General features: G+C 41.6%; 1 long non-coding RNA gene across 2 annotated transcripts in view; it reads left to right on the top strand.

Annotated features, from left to right (window-relative positions):
• LOC134499279 (uncharacterized) overlaps nt 1–20,172 on the top strand; it is a 69,910-nt gene that overhangs the window by 45,491 nt on the left and 4,247 nt on the right. Inside the window, exons 2-3 of one of the 2 annotated variants that reach the window (XR_010068113.1) lie at nt 3,734–4,589; nt 17,153–17,245. This is a non-coding gene — a long non-coding RNA (uncharacterized LOC134499279). The remainder of the gene's footprint in view (nt 1–3,733; nt 4,590–17,152; nt 17,246–20,172) is intronic. The other variant, XR_010068114.1, reaches the window with a different exon arrangement.

The following is a 20,172-nucleotide window of genomic DNA, read 5'->3' as shown; positions in this document are numbered from 1 at the left end:
CTCAAGGTAGTAATTATAAGAAGTTAATAACAATAATTAATAAGCAGCGGGAAACAGAACCATGTGTTAAATTGCTCTCATGAGGACTGTGCTAAAGTAGGAACAAAACAAAAATTACCACAGGTTTTGAGGTGTTTTAGATGTGCAAGCAGATAAAGTAGAACATGAAACATTACAGATCCAATAGAAGAGAAGATCTGTAGCTCAGGGTTGAACTGTGGAGTCCTTGGTGCTCTCTGAGCTCGGTCGTTTGCTTGCAGACGTTTCATTACCCAACTAGGTAGCATCATCAGTGAGAGGGAGTGTGGGGTTTGCTCCCTGTCTATATATAGTAGTTTGCCCTGCCAGTGTTGGTTGGGGTGTGGTTTCCTCCTTGGTTAGGGATCAAAAGTCTTGGAGCTCTGTTATTGTACTTCAGATCCAAAAAGAATGAGAAGTCAATTGTGTGTTCTTCCAAACCTGTATTCTTCAGCAAAGGATCGTTACCTTGTCGTGGTGCTGGAGCTTGAGCACCTCAATGATGCCATGAGCTAAACCGTGAAGGGCCACCCAAGACGGGAAGGTCATGACAGAGAGGTCAGACTAAATGCGATCCCTGGGGAAGGTAATGGCAACCCACCCCAGTATTCTTGCCATGAAAACTAAATGGATCAGTACAACCAGAGATATGTTGGTATACCATCGGAAGATGAGACCCCCAGGTCGGAAGATGGTCAAAATGCTACTGGGGAGGAACGGAGGATGAGCTCAACTAGCCCCAGACGTGATGACGCAGCTAGCTCAAAGCCGAAAGGATGGCTAGCGGCCGACGGTGCTGGTGGTGAACGGCGAATCCGATGTTCTAAGGATCAACACACCATTGGAACCTGGAATGTAAGATCTATGAGCCAGGGCAAATTGGATGTGGTTATTGGTGGGATGTCAAGATTAAAGATAGACATTCTGGGCATCAGTGAACTGAAATGGACTGGAATGGGCCACTTCACATCAGATGACCACCAGATCTACTACTGTGGACAAGAGGACCACAGAAGAAATGGAGTAGCCTTCATAATTAAGAGTAAAGTGGCTAAAGCAGTGCTTGGATACAACCCAAAAAATGACAGAATGATCTCAATTCGAATTCAGGGCAAGCCATCTAACATCACAGTGATCCAAATATACAGCCCAACCACAGATGCTGAAGAAGCTGAAGTAGAGCATTTCTGTGAGGATCTGCAGCACCTACTGGACAACACGCCTAAAAGAGATGTTATTTTCATCACAGGAGACTGGAATGCTAAGGTGGGCAGTCAAATGACACCTCGAATTACAGGTAAGTATGGCCTGGGAGAACAAAATGAAGCAGGACATAGGCTGATAGAATTTTGCCAAGACAATTCACTCTGCATAACAAACACTCTCTTCCAACAACCTAAGAGATGGCTTTATACATGGACTTCACCAGATGGTCAACACCGAAATCAGATTGATTACATCCTTTGCAGCCAAAGGTGGCGGACATCTGTACAGTCAGTAAAAACAAGGCCTGGAGCTGACTGTAGTTCAGATCACGAACTTCTTATTGCACAATTTAGGATCAGACTAAAGAGATTAGGGAAGACCCACAGATCAGCTAGATAGAGCTCACTAATATTCCTAAGGAATATGCAGTGGAGGTGAAGAACAGATTTAAGGGACTGGACTTAGTAGATAGGGTCCTGGAAGAACTATGGACAGAAGTTCGCAACATTGTTCAGGAGGTGGCAACAAAATACATCCCAAAGAAAGAGAAAACCAAGAAGGCAAAATGGCTGTCTGCTGAGACACTAGAAGTAGCCCAAGAAAGAAGGAAAGCAAAAGGCAACAGTGATAGGGGGAGATATGCCCAATTAAATGCAAAATTCCAGAGGTTAGCCAGAAGAGATAAGGAATTATTTTTAAACCAGCAATGCGCGGAAGTGGAAGAAGACAATAGAATAGGAAGGACAAGAGACCTCTTCCAGAAAATTAGAAACATTGGAGGTAAATTCCAGGCAAAAATGGGTATGATCAAAAACAAAGATGGCAAGGACCTAACAGAAGAAGAAGAGATCAAGAAAAGGTGGCCAGAATATACAGAAGACCTGTATAGGAAGGATAACAATATCGGGGATAGCTTTGACGGTGTGGTCAGTGAGCTAGAGCCAGACATCCTGAAGAGTGAGGTTGAGTGGGCCTTAAGAAGCATTGCTAATAACAAGGCAGCAGGAGATGACAGCATCCCAGCTGAACTGTTCAAAATCTTGCAAGATGATGCTGTCAAGGTAATGCATGCTATATGCCAGCAAATTTGGAAAACATAAGAACGGCCATCAGATTGGAAAAAATCAACTTATATCCCCATACCAAAAAAGGGAAACACTAAAGAATGTTCAAACTATCAAACAGTGGCACTCATTTCACATGCCAGTAAGGTAATGCTCAAGATCCTGCAAGGTAGACTTCAGCAGTTCATGGAGCGAGAATTGCCAGATGTACAAGCTGGGTTTAGAAAAGGCAGAGGAACTAGGGACCAAATTGCCAATATCCGTTGGATAATTGAAAAAGCCAGGGAGTTTCAGAAAAACATCTATTTCTGTTGTATTGACTATTCTAAAGCCTTTGACTGTGTGGACCATAACAAATTGTGGCAAGTTCTTAGTGGTATGGGGATACCAAGTCATCTTGTATGCCTCCTGAAGAATCTGTATAACGACCAAGTAGCAACAGTAAGAACAGACCATGGAACAACGGACTGGTTTAAGATTGGGAAAGGAGTACGGCAGGGCTGTATACTCTCACCCTACCTATTCAACTTGTATGCAGAACACATCATGCAACAAGCTGGCCTTGAGGAATCCAAGGCTGGAGTTAAAATCTCTGGAAGAAACATTAACAATCTCAGATATGCAGATGATACCACTTTGATGGCTGAAAGTGAAGAGGAACTGAGGAGCCTTATGATGAAGGTGAAAGAAGAAAGTGCAAAAGCTGGCTTGCAGCTAAACCTCAAAAAAACCAAGATTATGGCAACCAGCTTGATTGATAACTGGCAAATAGAGGGAGAAAATGTAGAAGCAGTGAAAGACTTTGTATTCCTAGGTGCAAAGATTACTGCAGATGCTGACTGCAGTCAGGAAATCAGAAGACGCTTAATCCTTGGGAGAAGAGCAATGACAAATCTCGATAAAATAGTTAAGAGCAGAGACCTCACACTGACAACAAAGGCCCGCATAGTTAAAGCAATGGTGTTCCCCGTAGTAACATATGGCTGCGAGAGCTGGACCATAAGGAAGGCTGAGAGAAGGAAGATCGATGCTTTTGAACTGTGGTGTTGGAGGAAAATTCTGAGAGTGCCTTGGACTGCAAGAAGATCAAACCAGTCCATACTCCAGGAAATAAAGCCAGACTGCTCACTTGAAGGAATGGTATTAAAGGCAAAACTGAAATACTTTGGCCACATAATGAGAAGACAGGACACCCTGGAGAAGATGCTGATGCTAGGGAGAGTGGAAGGCAAAAGGAAGAGGGGCCGACCAAGGGCAAGATGGATGGATGATATTCTAGAGGTGATGGACTCGTCCCTGGGGGAGCTGGGGGTGTTGACGACCGACAGGAAGCTCTGGCGTGGGCTGGTCCATGAAGTCACGAAGAGTCGGAAGCGACTAAACGAATAAACAACAAACAACAACCAAACCTGTATTAGAGCACACAAACCCCTTTCTGCTTCCAGGATCAAGGATATCTGACACATTCTGGATTTAATCCTTGAAAAGTGCAATTCTGTATGTGTCTACTCTGAAGCAAAGCAAACTGAATTCAGTGGGGCACTCTCAGATAAATGGGAATAGGACTGCAGCCTAGACGCCTGCTTGTTGTAAAATGAACTAAAACTAAAGATTTATATGTGCTCCAAATTACTGAATAAAGGTATGTGAATTAGCTGCTGTTCAGATTGTCAGTTTGATCTGATTCATATTGCCACTGTGATTTGGATGAGCAAAGCAGTTCAATCTGACACACTGAATTTCGGTTCAGATCAATTTGATTTAGAAAATGAATTTTAAAATCCAAGGGAATCACCTTCCCATTGAATTTCTAAATTGAATCTTTGCACAGCCCTCCCTCCTATCAGGGTCCACCAAGGGAGCTACGCGTAGCATTAAGGCCTGTTGAAAGCTGTTAGACCTATAAGCCATGACTATGATAATGGTTCATAGCTCATGGCCAAGCCATGGTTTAGCTTATTGGCACTATCTCTGGCTCACATTCTGTCTGACCTTTCACATTCTCTGTTCTTTTTCTTTTCTTTTTTTACCATAATTACTAATTACTGTAACCATAGTCTGTTACAACATCCAGAGGAAATCCTGACAGGGATTATCTGCTTTTAGTTACTACAAGCACAGTAATTACGATTTGCTCAAATTGGGAAGACGTGGAGAATTTCTGCTCCAGGAAGTAAGATTAAAACAATGCAAAACCAGAACATACAATGCATCCTTAACCCACCCCATCAATCAACAGCAACAACATCCGTGAGGAAGAAAATCATCCCTCCATCCTGTTCCCAAAAGCTTTCCAAAAGAGTAAGATCTTACTAGTTTGTGTTAGTTTTTATCTTCTTGTTTAAAAACTTCAATAAAAATTATTTTAACCCCCCCCCAAAGAGTAAGATCCTGACTGCTCTACAGAAGTATAGCAAGGAAAAGGCTGACCTTATATCCAAGAGAAGGTTGTTCCAAAGGAGAGGGGCCATCACTGAGAAGGCTTTTGTATGGGTTCTAGATCACCAGATTCTTTTGCAGGTTGTTGTTGTTGTTGTTTATTTGTTCAGTCACTTCCGACTCTTCGTAACTTCATGGACCGGCCCACGCCAGAGCTTCCTGTCGGTCGTCAACACCCCCAGCTCCCCCAGGGACGAGTCTGTCACCTCTAGAATATCATCCATCCACCTTGCCCTTGGTTGGCCCCTCTTCCTTTTGCCTTCCACTCTCCCTAGCATCAGCACCTTCTCCAGGCTGTCCTGTCTTCTCATTATGTGGCCAAAGTATTTCCGTTTTGCCTTTAATATCGTTCCCTCAAGTGAGCAGTCTGGCTTTATTTCCTGCAGGATGGACTGGTTCGATCTTCTTGCAGTCCAAGGCACTCTCAGAATTTTCCTCCAACACCACAGTTCAAAAGCATCCATCTTCCTTCTCTCAGCCTTCCTTATGGTCCAGCTCTCGCAGCCATATGTTACTACGGGGAACACCGTTGCTTTAACTATGCGGACCTTTGTTGTCAGCGTGATGTCTCTGCTCTTAACTATTTTATCGAGATTGGTCATTGCTCTTCTCCCAAGGATTAAGCGTCTTCTGATTTCCTGACTGCAGTCAGCATCTGCAGTAATCTTCGCACCTAGAAATACAAAGTCTTTCACTGCCTCTACGTTTTCTCCCTCTATTTGCCAGTTATCAATCAAGCTGGTTGCCATAATCTTGGTTTTTTTGAGGTTTAGCTGCAAGCCAGCTTTTGCACTTTCTTCTTTCACCTTCATCATCACAAGGCTCCTCAGTTCCTCTTTGCTTTCAGCCATCAAAGTGGTATCATCTGCATATCTGAGATTGTTAATGTTTCTTCCAGCAATTTTAACTCCAGCCTTGGATTCCTCAAGCCCAGAATGTCGCATGATGTGTTCTGCGTACAAGTTGAATAAGTAGGGTGAGAGTATACAGCCCTGCTGTATTCCTTTCCCAATCTTAAACCAGTCCGTTGTTCTGTGGTCTGTTCTTACTGTTGCTACTTGGTTATTATACAGATTCCTCAGGAGGCATACAAGATGACTTGGTATCCCCATACCACTAAGAACTTGCCACAGCTTGTTATGGTCCACACAGTCAAAGGCTTTAGAATAGTCAATAAAACAGAAATAGATGTTTTTTTGAAACTCCCTGGCTTTTTCAATTATCCAGCGGATATTGGCAATTTGGTCCCTAGTTCCTCTGCCTTTTCTAAACCCAGCTTGTATAGCTGGCAATTCTCACTCCATGAATTGCTGAAGTCTACCTTGCAGGATCTTGAGCATTACCTTACTGGCATGTGAAATGAGTGCCACTGTTCAATAGTTTGAACATTCTTTAGTGTTTCCCTTTTTTGGTATGGAGATATAGATTGATTTTTTCCAATCTGATGGCCATTCTTGTGTTTTCCAAATTTGCTGGCATATAACATGCATTACCTTGACAGCATCATCTTGCAAGATTTTGAACAGTTCAGCTGGGATGCCGTCGTCTCCTGCTGCCTTGTTATTAGCAATGCTTCTTAAGGCCCACTCAACCTCACTCTTCAGGATGTCTGGCTCTAGCTCTCTGACCACACCGTCAAAGCTATCCCCGATATTGTTATCCTTCCTATACAGGTCTTCTGTATATTCTGGCCACCTTTTCTTGATCTCTTCTTCTTCTGTTAGGTCCTTGCCATCTTTGTTTTTGATCATACCCATTTTTGCCTGGAATTTAGCTCCGATGTTTCTAATTTCTGGAAGAGGTCTCTTGTCCTTCCTATTCTATTGTCTTCTTCCACTTCCGCGCATTGCTTGTTTAAAAATAATTCCTTATCTCTTCTGGCTAACCTCTGGAATTTTGCATTTAATTGGGCATATCTCCCCCTATCACTGTTGCCTTTTGCTTTCCTTCTTTCTTGGGCTACTTCTAGTGTCTCAGCAGACAGCCATTTTGCCTTCTTGGTTTTCTCTTTCTTTGGGATGTATTTTGTTGCCGCCTCCTGAACAATGTTGTGAACTTCTGTCCATAGTTCTTCCGGGACCCTATCTACTAAGTCCAATCCCTTAAATCGATTCTTCACCTCCACTGCATATTCCTTAGGAATATTAGTGAGCTCATATCTAGCTGATCTGTGAGTCTTCCCTAATCTCTTTAGTCTGGTCTTAAATTGTGCAAGAAGAAGTTCGTGATCAGAACTACAGTCAGCTCCAGGTCTTGTTTTTACCGACTGTATAGATGTCCGCCACCATTGGCTGCAAAGGATGTAATCAATCTGATTTCGGTGTTGTCCATCTGGGGAAGTCCATGTATAAAGCCGTCTCTTAGGTTGTTGGAAGAGAGTGTTTGTTATGCAGAGTGAGTTGTCTTGGCAAAATTCTATCAGCCTATGTCCTGCTTCGTTTTGTTCTCCCAGGCCATGCTTACCTGTAATTCCAGGTGTCATTTGACTGCCCACCTTTGCATTCCAGTCTCCTGTGATGAAAATAACATCTCTTTTAGGCGTGTTGTCCAGTAGGTACTGCAGATCCTCATAGAAATGCTCTACTTCAGCTTCTTCAGCATCTGTGGTTGGGCTGTATATTTGGATCACTGTGATGTTAGATGGCTTGCCCTGAATTCGAATTGAGATCATTCTATCATTTTTTGGATTGTATCCAAGCACTGCTTTAGCCACTTTACTCTTAATTATGAAGGCTACTCCATTTCTTCTGTGGTCCTCTTGTCCACAGTAGTAGATCTGGTGGTCATTTGATGTGAAGTGGCCCATTCCAGTCCATTTCAGTTCACTGATGCCCAGAATGTCTATCTTCAATCTTGACATCTCACCAATAACCACATCTCTTTTGCAGGTGGGACTCTTAATTACCTTCTCTTCCTGATTTTTCTGGACAGGCAGAGTTTGAGTGATGGTCAGCAAGGCCTCCCATTTCAGGAGCTTCCTCAAAAACCATTCAGAAGCTTAGACTGGTTCAGCATGTGGCTGCTCTGGTAGTTATGGATGCATCTAAATTCACCAATTTGACAATTCTGTCCTGGGAGCTGCATTGGCTGCCAGCCAGCTTCTGGGTATAATTCAAGGTATTAGTTATCACCTTTAAAGCCTACAAGGCTTGGAGTCTGGATATCTTCAAGACATCTTCTCTGAAGTCAGTCTGCCTATCTAGTGAGATCATGGAGGTAGGGCTTGCTGAGTGTCCCGTTCTCAAGAGAATTCTGTCTACAGGGATCTCATGGTTGAGACTTCCCAGTGGTGGCCCCCTTTTGTTTGCCCATGTACATCTGGACTGCCCCCTCCCTGTTGAGCTTTCTTAGGGCTATAACAGCACTACTCTTTGAGAGCATTTCTGAGATTCTGAGATCTGGACTGGCCCCAGTGGATGGTACTCTCTTTGTTTCTGAGGTTACCTGGCTGAGTTTTTTTAATGATTGTATGCCATTCAGAGTCTGTGAGAATGGAGTGGCATAGAAATTTCAGAAATAAGTACATTTCCTGTAGTCCCCTGATTCTTAGGACCAAGATATCACAGCCTTCCTCAGTGTACCTACTGTTTGCAGGATGGTCAGTATGAACTCTGGAATTCACTGGCTAGAACACCATATGTATGTACTGTATTAGCCTCAGATGTCATGTCTATACAATGGGAATAGTAGTGACTCAGGCTGCTGGAAGGATGAACTAAGATACTGTAAAGTTTATTCACCATGTCTGTATTGTTCTAGTCCTCCAAGATGCTTTTCTAGGTTCTCAACCAGGGTTCCGTGGCACCCTAGGGTTCCGTGAAGGTCACTAGGGGTTCCCTGGGAGGTCACAATTTATTTAAAAAATTGTTTAAAATTTGGGCAACTTCACATTCAAGAGGTCAGTTCCGTTCTCTATTTTTAGTTTAAAGAACATGGTTAATGCATAGATACAGGCCTACCCATTAAATGAATATCATAATTTTGTAACTTCTGGCCTCTGTTTGAGCCTGAACGTGCAGGGGTTCCCCGAGGCCTGGAAAATATTTCAAGGGTTCCTCCAGGGTCAAAAGGTTGAGAAAGGATGTTCTAGGCCATTGAGGCTCATATTCTAATGGTCAGGTCAAGAAAACAAGCTTGTGTTGGGGGAAATCGAGATACAGGCCAGTGATGTTTGCATTGTGCCCTTGCTCCATCCCATGAGGTCCCACATATTATCCCCCCCACACTGGACGGGGACATTGAACAGGGAAAAATGTTAGGCAGCCTGCTGACCGAATCTTATGCTGTGGCAGGAACTTGTTTCCTTTCATTGGCAGGGAAGGAGTGTAAAACCAGCTGCAAGATTTTGTGGAAGAACCTCCTGTTGTTCTAGTCAGAGGAAATTTATGTGAAAAACATGTTTACCATACCTGACTATGTTAGGGAAATCTTTTTAAAGGTGCAGTTAGGAATATATTTCAGCAAAAAGGACTTCTGGTAATACTGATGCCATGCTGTCTTTCTACACAGAATCAAGAGAAATGAACAGAGAATTAAATCAGCTGTATTCTCAGCTATTGTAATTATGGTCTGCCTTAAATAATAGCAAAGAGGTTTTTCATTAATCCAAGTGAAGGAGGTAGCTGCTCCACTCCTGACTGAGATTGTCCAGTGAAAAGGAATTGCATGGCAGATTTAAAGGGTGAATAAAAGGAATGGACTGTCTTCTTTATAACACGATTACTCATAATTGGAGAGAGAGTTTCTTATTTAGTTGTTGTGATTTCCTATAACAGTGACACCCTGAGATATTAGAGGGTGACTAGAATAAAGATCCTGTGCATTAGCAACCCAAGTTCAGTCTGAATGCTTTGACCTGAAGAAGTAGACCTTGTAGATGTATCTAATGCAATAGTGCTCTCATCTTCACTACAGGTAGTCCTTGCTTAACAACCATTTGTTTAGTGATGGTTTGGACTTAGGACAGTGCTGAAAAACTGACTTGTGACCTGTCCTCACACTTACGACCATCACAGCGTCCCCATGGTCACATGATCACAATTTGGGTGCTTGGCAACTGGTTTGCATTTATGACCACCGCAGCGTCCCATGGTCACACAATTGCCATTTTCAACCTTCCTGGCTGGCTTCTGGCAAGCAAAATCTATGGGGAAACTGCATGATTTGCTTAATGACCACGTGGTTTGCTTAACAACTGCAGTGATTTGCTTAACGACCGCCACAAAAAGGTTGTAAAATTGGGTTGGATTCGCTTCATGACTGCTTCACATAGAAATTCTGGTCCCAACTGTGGTCGTTAAGCAAGGACTACTTATATGTTGAAATAACAATGACCTTTGCATGTACAGACACCATATCAGATGGTGGCTGGGTTCACACATAACCTATAAGGTGTTTGGGTTGGGTTTAGTGTGCTGCGCCACCCCAAGCCTTTTGGGGGTATTCAATAAATTGTAGCTTAATATAATGAATTAATTTTCATGAATTAATTTAATTAATCTTTGGGTGACAGAAGTCTTGGAGGACTTGGTGGACAAAATAAAAATAATGATTGAGAGCCAATATTCACCTGAGAAAAAAGAACTCTTTTTTTGCAAGCAATATCCAACCATTGTGCTTTTTAAATTGAAAAAGATGACATTGTTGGGGGTGGTTGGGATGGAATAGTAAAAGGATTAGAACAGGTAAGGAATAAGTACTAGCTCCTGATATGTGTGTGATGCACAAGAAACAGAGGGAGATTTGATTGCACTGTCATGGCCATCATCTTGACCTTTTTTTAACCAAACCACACCACATCCTGTGATGTTGCCTACCAGCTTGGCTAGGTTCAAAAAAGGGTTGGGTCAATCCATGGAAGCCCTGGGGATCAGTGGCTATTAGCCTTGATGGCGGTGGGGCTGCCTCTGAGGGCCTTCTGGGGGGAGACCAGCAGGCTTCCTTGTGCGGTTGGCTGGCTGCTGTGAGAACAGATGGCTGGACTAGACGGGCCACGGGTCTGATCCAGCAGGGCACTGCTTATGTTCTTATGACAGCCCTGATCTGCTTTGAGCTTTTGCCATTTGCTCCAATCATCTAGGCCCCTCTGTTTCTGTTCAATAACTTTAAACCCAGGTGGATGAGAAACCTAAAAGATAAACTCTAATTATTTGGCCTCTTCTCTTGTCATTTCATTGGGCTTTGAAAATGCTGAAAGGGATAGTAAACAACAGTTCAAGATGTGAACCTCCATAGGGATATGAATCCACCCTTCACGGGAGGACCAAGAATAATTCTTCTCTTTCTGTACTATTACATTGCTGAAGCACTGCTGGGCCTTTATTTTGGTCCAGTTCAATATTTTGCCTTTGGCATTGCTGCTGGGCAGATATCAAATCACACTTAATTTGTAATTTGTTTGCTGTTGTGAGTGAGAAGAGAAGGAAACAGTAAACCAACTCCATGGTTCCCTTTATAGGAATTTTTGTGTTTTGCAGGTAATACCTAACTTTTACCTAACTTCCAGGTGGGGATATTGAACTTTGTGGGTCTCATCTCTTACCAGATCAGCATACAAGTATTTGGAGAAGAAGGGTCATGGTCTGTGCCACTGCCTATTCAGAAGATTAAATGCTGGTGGAAGACTCTTAAAATTTGAAGCATGTAGCTGGGATCCTTTGACCTTTGATACAAAAACATGTGTGTGTTGACAGATAGATGCTGTAAAGTCAATTCTTCTTAGAATCAGGCCTGACTCCTGGTGACAGGTCCTCCCCCCAATTATACAAAAATAGATTCCTCTGTCATCTTTTGGGATATTATACTGTATTGGCTTGCCAGAACTTTTTTTCTACATCCATTCTCGTCTTGGGATGATTCTTCATCCCTCCTTCCTACGTCTAAATCTTTTCTGCTTGTTAAATGGCTGTAATGATATAGTTGTCCCAATTTATGTCACTTGCATAGTAATCTCATCATGCCAGTGATGTGAACAATGCAGACAGTGTGAACGATGCAAATGATGTCATTGGCATCGTTTGTGTTGGTGTGATGACATACTCTTGAGTCAGTCAACTTTGGGGAAAATGAGTGTCCCCTTCCCCCCAGTTAATCTATTAAAATCAGTTTTCACTGTACTGGATGGAGAGCCAGTTTGGTCTAGGGGTTAAGGTGCTGGGCTAGAAACCAGGAGTCTGTGAGTTCTAGTCCCGCCTTAGGCATGAAGGCCAGCTGGGTGACCTTGGGCCAGTCCGCCTCTCTCAGCCCAATTCGGTGCAATGTAGACTAGCCTCTTCATGGTGCACCCTGGGCAACGTGACTTGTCACAGTTAAATAGTCTACACATCTGACTGCTGGACCTCACAAGGATTTCCCAGCAAGAAAAAATAGCATGAACACTGAACTGCTACGCCATACAATTAAAACAAAAACTGTACTTGATCGAACTCCAGCATCCTCTTCTTGTGTCCTTATAAATGCCCTTTTAATAGAGAAGCTTATTTGCATATTTTATCTCCTGATATAGACTCTATCTATCTATCTATCTATCTATCTATCTATCTATCTATCTATCTATCTATCTATCTATCTATCATAGATTATATATAGTTATATATATATAAAAAATTCTTAGCCACTGACAGTGGACCATTTCTTAGAATTTGTAATCATTTGTCTAAATTGATGTAGAATAGTACTGGAGGTCAAGTTAATGAAAGTGTTGGGAGGCAGAGATCTACAATTATCCTAGAATTTAAGACCAAAATGAGCTGAGCTCTTTTTGTTGGAGTTTAGTCTAAACCCTAAACCAAACTCTTGTCTGGTTCTTCTAATCTCTTCTGTGGAAGCCTCTCAATTCCGTAGTTTTAGAATTAACAATCCATTTCTAATATGGGCACCATCCTGCCAATTTTAGTGCCTGAAAGATTGATTTTTTCCCTGTGCCAGAATTTTAATGCCAACTGAGATTTGACTCAAAAGCACTCAATTCTTTGTGTAGTGTTTTGCTGTGCCGTATTTTGAGCAGAATGGGAAAATGAAGTCAATAAATTCCTTGCACAGATGTTACATTGCATGCTGTGAAAGTGCTTGAGCACCTCTAGAAGTGAGTGAGTGTTATTACTGAAACATGAACTGTAAAGGTGCTCTCTCTCTGTCTCTCTCTCTCTTTATTGAGTGGCCATTTCCATAAATATGTACAGTCACAATTTTTATGCCGTTTGGTGAAAAACGGTTGCTCTCTTTCAGATGTTCTAAATTTTGCATATTTCTGTGACTAAATGTTATGTATAAAGAGAATGAAGAAATAGCACCAACATTTGGTACCTGTTTCACTTATTTCATAAACAAAGTAATCTCATGAATGATGTGCCAGTGTAGCAAAGTAGTTGTCCCCATAGATACAATAACAGTTGCATAACATAGATACAATAACATAGATGTAATAACTCATGCTTCTGAGATATATTTTATTCTGTGGGTTAGCCCCTCCCCCTTCCCTGGGAAATCTACATATAGATAGATTCAAGGATAGAACCCGCAAGTTTGGAGAATAGAGACACTATTTCTTGGTGGCTGACTCCACCAAAAATGCTTGGTTGATCTTAGGAGTATTTACACCTGATTGCTACTTGAGCCCATCTCCGATCAGTCTCATGCAGTCTGACGTTTTTGAAATCCAAAGCATCACAAAGACACAACTGGTGTGAATGTATTGTAAACTGGAGTGGGGGTGGGGGATGCTTTCCTTCTTCTTCCACCTTTTTTTAAAGAGAAAAACAAGCAGCTGTACGATCCATTTGCTTTATCTATCTGGCATCGTGCAACATATTGTAGTTAGCTTTAATAGCCATGGCAAAGATCAATGCTAGTTTTCCTTTCATGGAAGCATACAATTGGAAGGGTTAAATCTAACGCCTTGCTCAGTGCAGGAATCCAGATTAAAGCCTCCCAGACAGATCGCTGTCTAGCCTTTACTTGAATGCACCCAGTGAAGACAACCCCATCACTTTACTAAATAATTGGTTCTGCAGTCAGGCTGCTCTTAGTGTTAGAGAGGTTTCCTCTTGCATAACATTCGGTTGAAATCTGTCTACCCATAACTGAAATCCATTATTCTGTGTCCTGCAGACTGGGAGGAGAGAGAACAGGTCTTGACCTTCCTCAATGAGACACCCTTTCAAGTATTTGAAAAGTATCCTACCTCTTCTCCAGGCTGAAGATTCTGAGTTTCTTCAATCTCCCTTCATAGTTTCTAGCCCATGGCATCCTTGTCATCCTTCTCAGAAGCTCTTCCTGTTTCTTTTGAAGTTTCTTTTAAAATTAGCTTGTAAATAGACAAACTGTATGTGCTGGGAGATACTGCTGAGTATGATGGCACACAGTAAATAATGTGTGTGTGTGTTTTTAAAGTACTTTCAAGACGTTTCCTGTGAGTCATTCTGCCTGTCCACCAAAGAATTGGTAAAAAATTGCAATTGCAAGGTATTTGGAGGCCACCTAATGATGGATACTGTTTTTCTGGTTTGGTTTTGGTTTTTTGGATATTGGGCATTGGATTTTTTTTTTCTTGTTTGCTTTTCTATTTCTTTCTCAGTATCACATGAGGGACTTTTTAGTTAGACTCAAAGTGAACAATAGAGGTTCTTCAGGACCACTTTACACCTATTTTTCTACACAGAACTTAAACATTGTATGGAAATTATGCAGTCTGTTAATCCATCTCATCTATCAATTATCACTCTCCAAGACTAGGAAGAAAGGGGGTTCTTTAGATCTTGACTCCTGGTGATGACATGGAGAAGTCCCTGCAGTTTTCTTGGCAACGTTTCGTAAGTGGTTAGCCATTTTCTTCTTCCTGGGACTGAGGGAATAACTGATCCAAGTTCACCTAGATGCTTTCATGTAGGAGTAAAATTCAGGTTTCCCTGAACCACTTGAAGTTCCATAATTACTAGAATTGTGAGAAGCATTTGAAAGATGTGGTTTGCAATATATGCATACAAAGCATCTTGCAATGTGTTAAGGCAGCTGCAAGACTCATAAAGCTGCTTCAGGAGCCCTCTCCACACATATGTGCATGTAGAACATCTTTGCTTTCCTAGTGAAAAGGCGCTGCATACATACATGTGCAGAAGAGCAGCTGTATGGAGCAACCCTGTGAACCTTGAAAATGAGGCTGTATTAATGGTTTGAAAGTAGGTGCTTCGTCTGTTTTTGGAGATGTCTTTCTAGGACAGGGAGTACCTGGCCCAAGGTCATCCATGGCAGGAGTAGAACTCAGCTTTCCTTGCTGCTAGTCCAGCACCTTAACCACTAGACCAGATCGACTCTCAGGAAGAAAGCGCCTTGTTGTAAAACCCTAAACCCTGACAATCAGTACTCTATATTTCAAATAGGTGCCTTGCATTTGATCCTGGGGAGTGGGGAGACGATGAGTGGAGAAGATACGATTATCTGCATCTAATACCTGCGGGGACCAATGGTTGTACAGATGGGCTGGAGTCAAAATGATGGGAAGGGATGAATCAGCTGAGCTTAACTGCGGTGGGTTGCTTATGTAGCACTGCAAGCTTGCCTAACGGGAGATGCTGTATAAAAGGCCTTGAAAGACGGAAGTCCAAGACATCTGGGGAGTGATTGCAAGAGCATCTGATATACTCCAAGCCATTTGTAATATGAAGAGCTTGATCGGGTCCTGCCTTACATTTCAGGGATGCTCCGAGGGTAAATGTCAGGGCCAGCCCAAAAACGGTGTCGAGTCAGTGTAATCCAAACTCCAGTTCTTTAATGCTTTCACCATACAGATAGAACCTTGCCAGACTAAAGCTACTCTAACTGACCTAAGGGTAAATAACCTGGGAGACTCTAGGGCGGAGCTACCGTGAACCTTTTAACTTTCCCAGCAACAGTCTCCGGACTGTGCATCCTCTTATCTGCCTGGAATGCGCTCTCTCCTTCCTGGGACTCAGTGGCAGCGCCGAAATCCACCACAGTAAATGAGAGAAAGTGTAAGTGCAGCTGTTTTGCACTTAAAACCTGAGAAGTGAATACTAAGAAGTAGGTCTGCACAAACAGTGATCATGGATGATTGGAGCATGTTTTCTCCTGCCACTTTCACACCCTGCTGGAGAAGATACAACATCTACAAAGCCATCCCCTCATGCTAGGAATTATTAAAATCTCGTTGAATGTCCTTTTTTCCTACTTCCGGTCATTCTGGCAGGAGTCAGAGATGATATTCATTTTTCCTAATGCAATTGGAAAGCATGCAAACTCTCAAAGCTGCACTTACCTTAAAAGCGATGTTTTGCTAATGGCAGGTCAGTTTTGATTTAGGCCTGTAATTTGGCAAGGAAGAAAAATACCTATTGCCGTCTCAAGGATAGCAATTTCATGTGCTGCCCTGATATTCCAAGAATTGCTTTGCATATAACTAAAAGCTTTTTACCCTTGAAAATACGGAACTGGAGGAAAAGAAGAAATCATAATACTGGCTTGTAGACAAATTGTCCTCAAGCCCCAAAAGAAAGAGATGTATTTTTGGAGCAAGCAAAAGGGTGCGTTATAAGTTTCCTGCTTCTCTTCTTCTCTTGGCTGATGGAAGTCAATTTTTTTTTATTTTAGCTGTTGTGCAAATTTACATCGACATCACTATGAACCAAGGTTTGCAAAATCAACCCTGACCCGGATCTAAAACTGTCCATTGTTAAGAGTTAATGTAGACACAATATTGCACCATAGTTAACACTCTATAGGAGTGCTTCCCAAACCTGGGTAAATTACCCAAAATTGGGTAAAAGTGGTTTTTCTTTGGGTAATGACACACCAACCGATTACCCAATCACAATAGGAACATTTAAATTGACTTAAGGTGTTTTACCTACATTGGGTAAAAATGGCTTTCTGATAAGCAGTTTTAGGTAATGAAGGAAAAAGTTTGGGAAGCGACGCTCTGTAGATTTGCAGCATCATATCTGGATTTAGCCGTAATTTCCATGGATATGAAGGTCACAAATACAGTAATTGTGGAACTAATACTTTTATTATCCTCACTAATATAGAAGATCAGCTGTTCTTCAGCTCAATGTTCTAAACAGGATTTTTTAAATTAAATTTACAATCTAATAACAAGGATACAAATATTAAAAAGATAGTCGAGATAGCTATGAAGCAAATATTAAGAAGCCTAAGGCCCTAATGGTTAGACCAGGGTTAAAAAATCTAAGCATAAATGGGACTTTAAACAAAATACTGCTATATAACATGACTCTGTTTGGAATTCTAGGCAGCCACATTCTCTATAGATGCTCCATTCTATTTCTGGATAGAGTTTAAATACTTTTTGCTAATTCCGCTGGGATTTACAATTAATTGTTCTCTTCAGCGATCGATGGAAGTTCTCTAGTCCGTTTTTTAAAATAAAGGTGTTATTTATTTTCTTTCAGCATGAATGTCTGTTTGCTTGTGGTGCGAGCTAGTTTTTGGGACAAAGCAAGCCTTTAGGAACAGAACCATAGAAAGAGAACCTCCAGCCAAAGGTAAGCATCGCTGTCCTGGGATACTTTATGGGGCTCGGTAATGATTCTTTGTCATTTTGTAATTTCAGTGCTTCTCCACCTCAACTCTTTCAGCCCCTGAAATTGCTGCTTTCAGAAAAGTTGTGCAAAGATTTTGCCAGGCGTCGCTTTTTTTTTATCCTGTCATGCCTCTGTCACTAAGCAAACTTGAGCTCCTGTTGAGTTGTCTGAGCTTGGTTTGTTTGCAGACGTCCCGTTACCCAACTAGGTAGCTTGCCTTATACATGCCACCAACAGTTTTGGTGGGGGTGTGACTTCCTCCTTGGTAGTTCCTTGATTATGGTAGTTTTCTGCTTGATTATGTGGGGTTGATCTCTTCTTATCTGAGTGTTGGCTGCTGGAGGGAATATCTTCTATTTCCTTTGAAATGTTGTTTCAGAAAATCTTGGAATGTTCCATTTCTCCTCTTGTTCCTGCTGATTCATCTGTTTTGGTAGTGGTCTGGTGGGTTTTTGTGGAAGTTAAACTTCTTGTTCTTGGTAGTTCATCTTCTAAGCCAGTTTCGTCCAAAATAATCACTTTCGAAACACCAAGAACCCAACTTCCCATTCAGAAGATGAACCTTTAGAAAACCACTAGACCACCCCTGGAACAGTTGAATTGGTATGGTCCAAAGGAAAAACAGAATATTTTAAAATTAAAATATTTAATTTTAATTAAAATTAATTAAAGAATATTCCACCCCCAGAGCTTTTGGTTTTGCATATCCCATGTGTGTATGCATGTGGAGGTTTTAAAAATTTAACTGACTCTTCCATGTTAACTGGAATGAATCAAACAAAAAAGAGAGTGAAACTTGTATTTTCTCTTAATATCCATTGTGAGATCATCTGTGTTATACAGTCAAGATGATTAGGCTGCAAACCACTCAGCTCTCATTTACAAGAAAACCAAGCTACTGGAAAAACAGTGGCTTAAGCATCAGTTCAAAGGCTTCTGGGATAAATATGAATCTATTTTTATTTAGTAACCATAATAATTTAGCTTTCAGTTCAGCTCTGTGTTGGAAGCTGGCGGGTTATAAGCATGATTGATAATTGTGGTTTGTAACAACTTAATTTTTATAAATGATAATAATGGGCATTTATATAATGCTTTTTTAGTTCTTAAATGGCCACATATATACCACTATAATTCTGTGCAAAACAGCCCTAAAAGTTATAGAGGAACTAGCAATTTGTCTAAAGCTCTGTATGGGGTGTATATGAGGTCAAAGTTGAGTGGACCTTAGTTCTTTCTTGTTCACAATTTTAGTTGCTACTTTACTCCAAAGCTGGCAATCACTGGATTTAGTTAACTTTAAGTGAGATCCAAAGAATGGTATCTAAATGCCTTATCTGCAAATCCCAGTTTTGAAAAGCCAAACAGTAGGAGAAAAGTTGTGATATACTGTGTTTATTATTTATTTACTTAAATCGCTATGGCTGCCCATCTCATCCAGGGCCGTCTGAATGAAAGAAAGTCAAATTTAAATCACAATAGCTTGTGATTCTGTCAGCCCACTGCTGTTATGGTGAAGTATTTTGTGCTCTGATATTTTACTTGTCTGTCAGCTAGTGTTCATAATTTAAGGCCCCATTCATCATGCATCTGCTCAAAAGTTAAGTTTCAGTGACTTCCATGAGGCTTAGTTTAAGTAAGTGAAATTGTGGCTTGAGTCTATTAGAAAGAATTTCAGGCTGAGATACTTATTTTGTAGACACTCTAAGCCAGGAATGAGGAATCTTTAGGTTGCCGAAGTGTGTTCCTAAGACTTCCCTTAATGAAAGATGAAAAGTGAAAGGAAAATGAAGATAGCTTTCTAAACAGCCAAATGTGTTCAGTTCTTGGCTACCATTGTTCTTTCTGGCTGGGAAAAGGGAGAAGCCAGAAGACGCATTGTAAAGGCAGTGGTGTGGCCTTCAGGCTGCAGTTCTTGACCACCATCTTGTTCTTGGCTTGTTCATCTGGGAAGACAAGGAGTGGTTGAAGCAGGAAGTTTCAAGTAGCAGTTGTTTGGGTAAAAAACAAGAGGATAATAAAACCAGTTCATCACAGAACTGAAAGCATCAGCTCCTGAGAAGAACCCCTAGATTTAATTTTTGTTCAGTTGATATGTAGATAGTCAAACAAAACCAAAATAAAGTTTTTCTCCAGCCCCCATCCACCCATTTTTGCTGCTACCAACCTCCCTGCAGTTTCCTTCCAGTTTGTCCTGCATGCTTTGTCCTCCATCATTGAAGGCCCAGATTTGAAAACCAACTTTTCCCACCCATTGGGAAGAGCGTGGGGTGGCTTCTGGAGCAATGCATGTGTTCCCATTCTAGCCAATAAAAAAAGCTAACAGAGGTGAGGGGGCTTTGTCATGTGTGTGTGTGGGGGGACTTGTATACTTCAGTGGCTAGAAGGAAGAATTGGACTTAGATTCCATTATGAAATTCAGGGTTCAGTCGAAACTCAGTTCCTATCTTTTAGGCTAACCTAATTTTTTGAGAAGGAAGAGAATCATGTAAACTGTTCTGCATTCCTTGGAGGAATGGCCATACATTCTTAGCTTATTTTTGAAAGTAGGAAAACCTGTAAAGTGGCCTAAACCAGGGTTCCTCAACCTTGGCAACTCTAAGCTGTGCGGACTTCAACTCCCAGAATTCTGGGAGTTGAAGTCCGCACAGCTTAGAGTTGCCAAGGTTGAGGAACCCTGGTTTAGGCCACTCTCACGCATGTGTGTTCTAACTCTCCATCCTTTTCAAACTCGTTTTTTCCCCCACTGTTGGTCTTAATCATGGCTGATGTCTTTATCATAGTGGCTATGTTGCCATAACATGTTTACCCTGATTACTGAATTAACCAGTGTTCTGGGTTTGCATGATACCTTGAACCATAAACTAAGCAGATGGCCTGAGTTCACA

This window comes from Candoia aspera, chromosome 5 (genome assembly GCF_035149785.1).
Source record: "Candoia aspera isolate rCanAsp1 chromosome 5, rCanAsp1.hap2, whole genome shotgun sequence".
NCBI classification, from domain to species: Eukaryota; Metazoa; Chordata; class Lepidosauria; order Squamata; family Boidae; genus Candoia; species Candoia aspera.
Note: the sequence above shows the minus strand (reverse complement) of the source record. Positions and strands in the feature narration are given on the sequence as shown.